This window comes from Pristiophorus japonicus, chromosome 14 (assembly GCF_044704955.1).
Source record: "Pristiophorus japonicus isolate sPriJap1 chromosome 14, sPriJap1.hap1, whole genome shotgun sequence".
Lineage (NCBI taxonomy): Eukaryota > Metazoa > Chordata > Chondrichthyes > Pristiophoridae > Pristiophorus > Pristiophorus japonicus.
In genome coordinates, this window is record NC_091990.1 from 26,157,870 (window position 1) to 26,164,575 (window position 6,706).

Sequence of the window (6,706 nt, forward strand, 5' to 3'; positions counted from 1 at the left end):
GTTGTCCCAGGCACCGATAGCACGATTTCAATGCACTGTTACCTTGGCCAGTTGCTGAGGCCTTGGGGCTAAACTGCCTTTTACTTTTAGCCTGCAGCCAATTCACCTTGGTTGTCTGACGACTGGAAATGGCGCGAAATTCACAAGAGTATTGGTCAGCTTTGCCCATCGACATAGCTGTCTGACAAATTAAATCAAAAGTCAAGTTACAGGTTGTCGACAATTTACTTCTGATTCGTTCATTTTTCAGCCCACAAACAAACCTGTCATGCAAAGATCAGTCCTGAAAGTTTCCAAAAAGACAACGAATGGATAGCTTTTTTAAGGCTACAATGTACTCACTGATACCCTTGTCATTTAATTGATTGCTGTTACAAAACAGTAAATTTCAGCAATTTACAGGGGCTCAGGACTGTAGTGCTGTTTTAACTTGGTTAGAATCTCCTTCAGTGGCATGTCCTTCAGTTTGGTGTAAACAACCAAATATTTCAGGGTTCCATACACCTTGGGGCCTGTTTCCTTTCTAAAACCGCCCAATTATGGTTTACATCATTGGGGACTTTGACGATACTATTTGTGGTGAAAAACATTTCTAGCCGCTCCACATACGCTCTGAAAGTCTCTCGGTCACGATGGAACTCACCCAAGCGCCCTATTATTCCCATAGGCGTAGCCATCTTGGCTCTGGCAACGCCGACAGTTCAGCCAAGTGTGCTCGAAATTTACCTTGGACTTTTAAGGTGTTCTGCAAAACGAAGAACCTCGAACATTCTCACCGTCAGTTCGCAGGATTATCCTCCAACAAAAACTTCGCCAGGGAATCTGAAAGTCACATCCTCATCACCAATCTGTTGTATCTTGAGACACAGCTAATACATACAACTGCAGAACATGGTTTCTGGATAAGAACTGTGCAGAGCACATGGATTTATTGCTATTACATCAGTAGTCCAAGAGGTGGCTCTTCAACACTACCAATGCTCCTTCTTACGGCACAATTTTGAACTCTCTACACTTCAAATAACTTCTGGACTTCACTCTTTGGACAGTGACTCGTCGATGCTCCGTGCTCATGTCGGCTTTGTCCTTCCATGGGACCTCTGACTTTGACCCTGGTCTCCCTTCTACTGTATCCCATTAACTACTAAATTTAAACCCGAGCTTCCCCCGTGTCCATTCGCCTGCGCACTTTGGCTGTTGCTCTGGACCAGAGCCATTCAATACTTTTTCAACTTTCTCTCCCTCTTTCCTTTATCCCTCCCTGGCTGTTCTCTCCTGTCGTCATGCCTCCTTTCATCTCTCTTCTCTAGGATAATCTGCCCTCCCAAATCTCTACCCCAATCCTTCATTACTCTTCGACCTTCTTACTCACCTGCCGCCGCCTACTCGTCGATAAGCCGACAGCTTCCCTCTGTGCCTCTCTTGGCATCCTACAAAGGGCCCATCGACGCACTCGTCGCTGCCTCCTTACGAGCAGCAACCCCAACTGTCCGATCCTACTTTCTTGTCGACCTCCCGCCCAGCATGCCCAATGGGGGCTAATCTTGCCAATCTCCTCCCCGTCTAACTCACCCCCTCCCCCCTCCCCCAGTGCTGACCCTGTGGACGCTGGCAGTGGGCAGCTATCACCAACCCACCCCGCATCTCCCTCCAGAACATCCATTCGCTTGCGAACAAAACTCTTGCCATCCATGAGCTTATCGTGGATGATTGCATCAACATCATGGCCCTGACAGAAACCTAGTTGAGGGGCGATGTCACCTTACCCTTAAATGAAGCCTCCCCGCCCAGCTATATCTTCTGCTACTTGCCCCGCTCAGACTGCCGCGGTGGCGGTATGGCTCTCATCACCAAATCACACCTTGGTCTGTCCCCCTCCTCCTCCGGCACTTTCTCCTCCTTTGAGCATCTTGCCCTATTCCACCCCCTCACCTCATTTAAAATTCTCATTCTCTACCACCCACCCAAGTACCAGAAAAATGTTATTAATGATATTTCTTCACTGCTTTCCTCCCTCAGACTTTGCACCGAGCGACTTCTCATCCTCGCTGATTTCAACCTCCATCTCAATTCATCATGCTCTCTCTCCTCGGAGTTCACTAGTCTACTGTACTCCCTTAAGCTCTCCCTCCATGTAAACTCCACAACCCATATTCACGGCCAGCCCCTCCACCCTGCCATTTCTTATGGCCTTGCTACTCTCATCGTGTCAATCGCATATAAGGCCATCTCTGACCACTTCCTCGTATCGCTCTTCACCCACATCCACCTTCCGCAACCACCTCCCCCCGCCCCCAACCCTACCTCCTTCTGTAACCGCCCCTGGCAAAAACTCTGTCCCGACTCTCTTGCAACTGCACTTATCAACTCCCAACTGTCCAGCCTTTGGCCCTCCATTCACCATGATATTTCTGCAGCTACCAATCTGCTCAATCACACCCTCACCACCACCTTTGATACCCTAGTCGCTATTAAAACAATTACTCTCTCTCACCCAGGCCATTCCACCCCCCCCCCCCCCCCCCGGTACAGTCCTGATCTTCGCTCCCTTAAGTTCAAGGGACGCAGATTTGAATGGATATGGCAGACAACTGGTTTGGCCATTCACTGCCAGATCTGGCTGGACCACATAAAGCACCATTGGGTCCTGTTCTCATCTGCAAAAATTGCTCACTATTCCAGAATCATTCTGGAATGCAAAGATAAACCCCAACTTCTATTCTCCACTGCTAACCGTCTTCTTAAACCCCTCTCCCAGTCTCCACCCTCACATCCAACAATAAGTGTGAGGAGCCCATGGACTTCTTTGCCTCTAAGAATGAGACCATCCATTCAGCCACCTTCCTTTCCCTAGCATACCGGGCCAAACTTCCTCCAATGATCCCCTTGCCCTGACATCACACGTTGTTTCAGTTTCTCCATGATCTCACCTCATGACCTCTCCGATCTCATCTTGTCCATGAGAGCTACTTCCTGCTCCCTTGACCCTATTCCCACCAAACTGCTGATCACCAACTTCCTTTTCTGGCTCCCATGTTAGCTGATATTGTTAATGGTTCTCTCTTCTCAGATACTGTCTGCCTCTCCCTCAAATCTTCTGCCATCATCCCTCTCAAAAAACCTTGACCCCTCCGTCCTTGCAAACTATCGCCCCTCCGTCCTTGCAAACTATCGTCCCATCTCCAACCTCCCTTTCCTCTCCCTTGAACGTGTTGTTGCCTCCCAAATCCATGCCATCTTTCTCACAACTCCATGTCTGAATCCGTCTAATCCAGTTTCCACACCTGCCACAATACCGAAACGGCTGTCATCGAAGTTACAAATGACATCCTTTGTGACTGTGACAAAGGCAAACAATCCCTCCTCGACCTTCTTGACTTGTTTGCAGCCTTTGACACAGTTGACCACTCCATCCTTCTCCAACGCCTCTCCACCACCGTCCAGCTGGGTGGGACTGCACTTGCCTGGTTCCATTTTTATCTATCTAATCGTAGCCTGAAAATCACCTGCAACAGCTTCTCTTCCTGCCCTGCATCGTTACCTCTGGTGTCCCCCAAGGATCTATCCTTGCCCCCTCCTATTTCTCATCTACGTGTTGCCCCTTGGTGACATCATCCGGAAACAAAGCGTCACTTTCTACATGTACGCTGATGACACCCATCTTTACCTGACTACCAATTCTCTCGACCCCTCCAAGGTCTCTACATGGTCCGACATCCAATTCTAGATGAGCAGAAATTTTCTCCAATTAAATACTGGGAAGACCGAAGCCATTGTTTTAGGCACCTGCCATAAACTGTTCCCGAACCACTGACTCCATCCCGCTCCCCAACTTCTATCTAAAGCTAAACCACACCTTACTGTCCGATGTGACCCTTGTTATGTATTTAATCCCTTGTAACCTGTATTACACTACCACCAGAGGGCCTACCTGTTGGAGTCCCAAGAGATCCCAGCATCCCTTGGGAGCATGGTATATAGGCAGGCCACCCACGAGGTACCTGCACTCTGGAATCTTATTAAAGGAGCTAAGGTCAAACTTGCTCATTGTACACAGTACTCAGTTTCATCCTTTATTGTGAACGCATCAATTGGCGATGAGGTAATGAACAACTGCGCGAAAATGCAAAGAACAGTTGGTATCCTGGAGAAGTCCTCAGAAGGGGACAATTGGGAGGCCTTCGTGGAGAGACTCGACCAATACTTTGTGGCCAACGAGCTGGAAGGGGACGAGAACGCTGCCAAACAAAGGGCGATCCTCCTAACTGTCTGTTGGGCAACAACCTATGGCCTCATGAAGAATCTCCTAGCTCCGGCAAAACTAACAGCTAAGTCCTATGAAGAATTGTGTACGCTGGTCCGGGAGCACCTAAATCCTAAGGAAAGCGTTTTGATGGCGAGATATCGGTTCTACACATGTCAACGGTCGGAGGGCCAGGAAGTGGCGAGCTATGTCGCCAAACTAAGGCGCTTCACAGGACATTGTGAATTTGAGGGATTCCTAGAACAAATGCTTATAGACTTTTTTGTACTGGGCATTGGCCATGAGGTAATCCTTCGCAAACTGTTGAAATCCCAATCTCTACATTGTCTCTTATTAAAGGAGCTACGGTCACACTTGCTCATTGTACACAGTACTCAGTTTCATCCTTTATTGTGAATGCATCAACCCTGAAATTAGCTATCGACTATATACCTGCAGCATAACTAAGACCGCCTATTTCCACCACCATAACATTGCCCATCTCCGCCCTTGCCTCAGCTCATCCGATGTTGAAACCCTCAACCATGCCTTTGCTACCTCTAGACTTGGCTATTGCAACGCATTCCTGGCTGGCCTCCCACATTCTACCCTACGTAAACTAAAAGTGATCCAAAATTCGGCTGCCGTGTCCTAACTTCCACCAAGTCCCGCTCACCATCACCCCTGTGCACGCTGAACTAAAGTTGCTCCTGGTTAAGTAATGCCTCGATTTCAAAATTTTCATCCTTGTTTTCAAATCCCTCCGTGGCCTCGCCACTCCCTATCTCTGTAATCTCCTTCAGCCCCACAACCTCCCGAAATATTTGTGCTCCTCTAATTCTGACTTCTTGTGCATCCCTGATGATAACTGCTCAACCATTGGTGACCGTGCCTTCTTTTTCCTCGGCCCCAAGCTCTGGAATTCCCTGCCTAAATCTCTCTGCCTCTTTAAAGCCTACCTCTTTGACCAAGCTTTTGGTGCCCTGCCCTAATTTCTCCTTATGTGGCTCGGTGTCAAATTTTTTGTCTCATAATACTCTTGTGAAGTGCCTTAGGACATTTCACTATGTTAAATGCGCTATATAAATACAAGTTGTTGTTGTTATCATGCCTCTGCCGGCTCTTTGAAGAATCTATCCAATTAGTCCCACACCCTTGCTCTTTCCTTGTATCCCTGCAATTTTCTCATTTTCAAGTATTTATCCAAATCCCTTTTGAAAGTTACTATTGAATCTGCTTCCATCACCCTTTCCATATCACAAGTCAGTGCATTAAAAAAATTCTCATCGCCCCTCTGACTGTATTACCAAGTATTTTAAATCTGGGTCCTCTGATTACCAACCCTCCTGCCAGTGCAAAGTTTCACCTTATTTACTCCATCAAAACCCTTCATAATTTATACAGATGTTCAGAACATGAGAGTCCGAGGATGCAGCTTATCCCCATTTCATTATCAGTCACTATCAATATTGTAGATTTCCCACTGACGTCTCTTCCTGACAAATTAAGCAACCCAAACCTCACAATGTCAGGCTAACCGGTCTATATTTCCCCGTTTTCTCTCTCCCTCCTTTCTTAAAAAGTGATGTTACATTAGCTACCCTCCAGTCCATAAGAACTGATCCAGAGTTGATAGACTGTTGAAAAATGATCACCAATGCATCCACTATTTCTAGGGCCACTTCCTTAAATACTATGGGATGCATGGCCCTTCAGGTGCACATCCAAGTACTTTTTAAATGTGGTGAGGGTTTCTGCCTCTACCACACTATCAGGCAGTGTGTTCCAGACCCTCACCATCATCTGGATGAAAAAATATCCCCTCAAATCCCTTCTAAACCTCCTACCAATTACTTTAAATCTGTGGCCCCTGGTTGTTGACCCCTCTGCTTGGCGAAATAGGTCTTTCCGAGCCACGCTATCTAGGCCCCTCATAATTTTATACACCTCAGCCTCCTCTGTTCCAAAGAAAATAAATCCAGCCTATCCAATCTTTCTTCATAGCTAAAAATCTCTCGTCCAGGCAACGTCCTCATAAATCTCTCTAGTATCTCTGTACCCTCTCTAGTGCAATATTATCTTTCCTGTAATGTGGTGACCAGAACTGCTGCAGTATTCTAGCTGTGGCCTACCTAGTGTTTTATACAGTTCAAGCATAACCTCCCTGCTCTTGTACTCTATGCCTCGGCTAATAAAGGTATGTATTCCATATGCCTTCTTAACCACCTTATCTACCTGGCCTACTACCTTCAGGGATCTGTGGGCATGCACTCCAAGGTCCCTTTGTTCCTCTACACTTCCAACCAGTTAATGTGTATTTCCTTGTCTTGTTAGTCCTCCCCAAATGCATTACCTCACACTTCTCAGGATTGAATTGCATTTGCCACTGGTCTGCCCACCTGACCAGTTTATTGATATCTTCCTAAGGTAGGATTTCCTTTCTGGTCAAGGTTCACACATGAA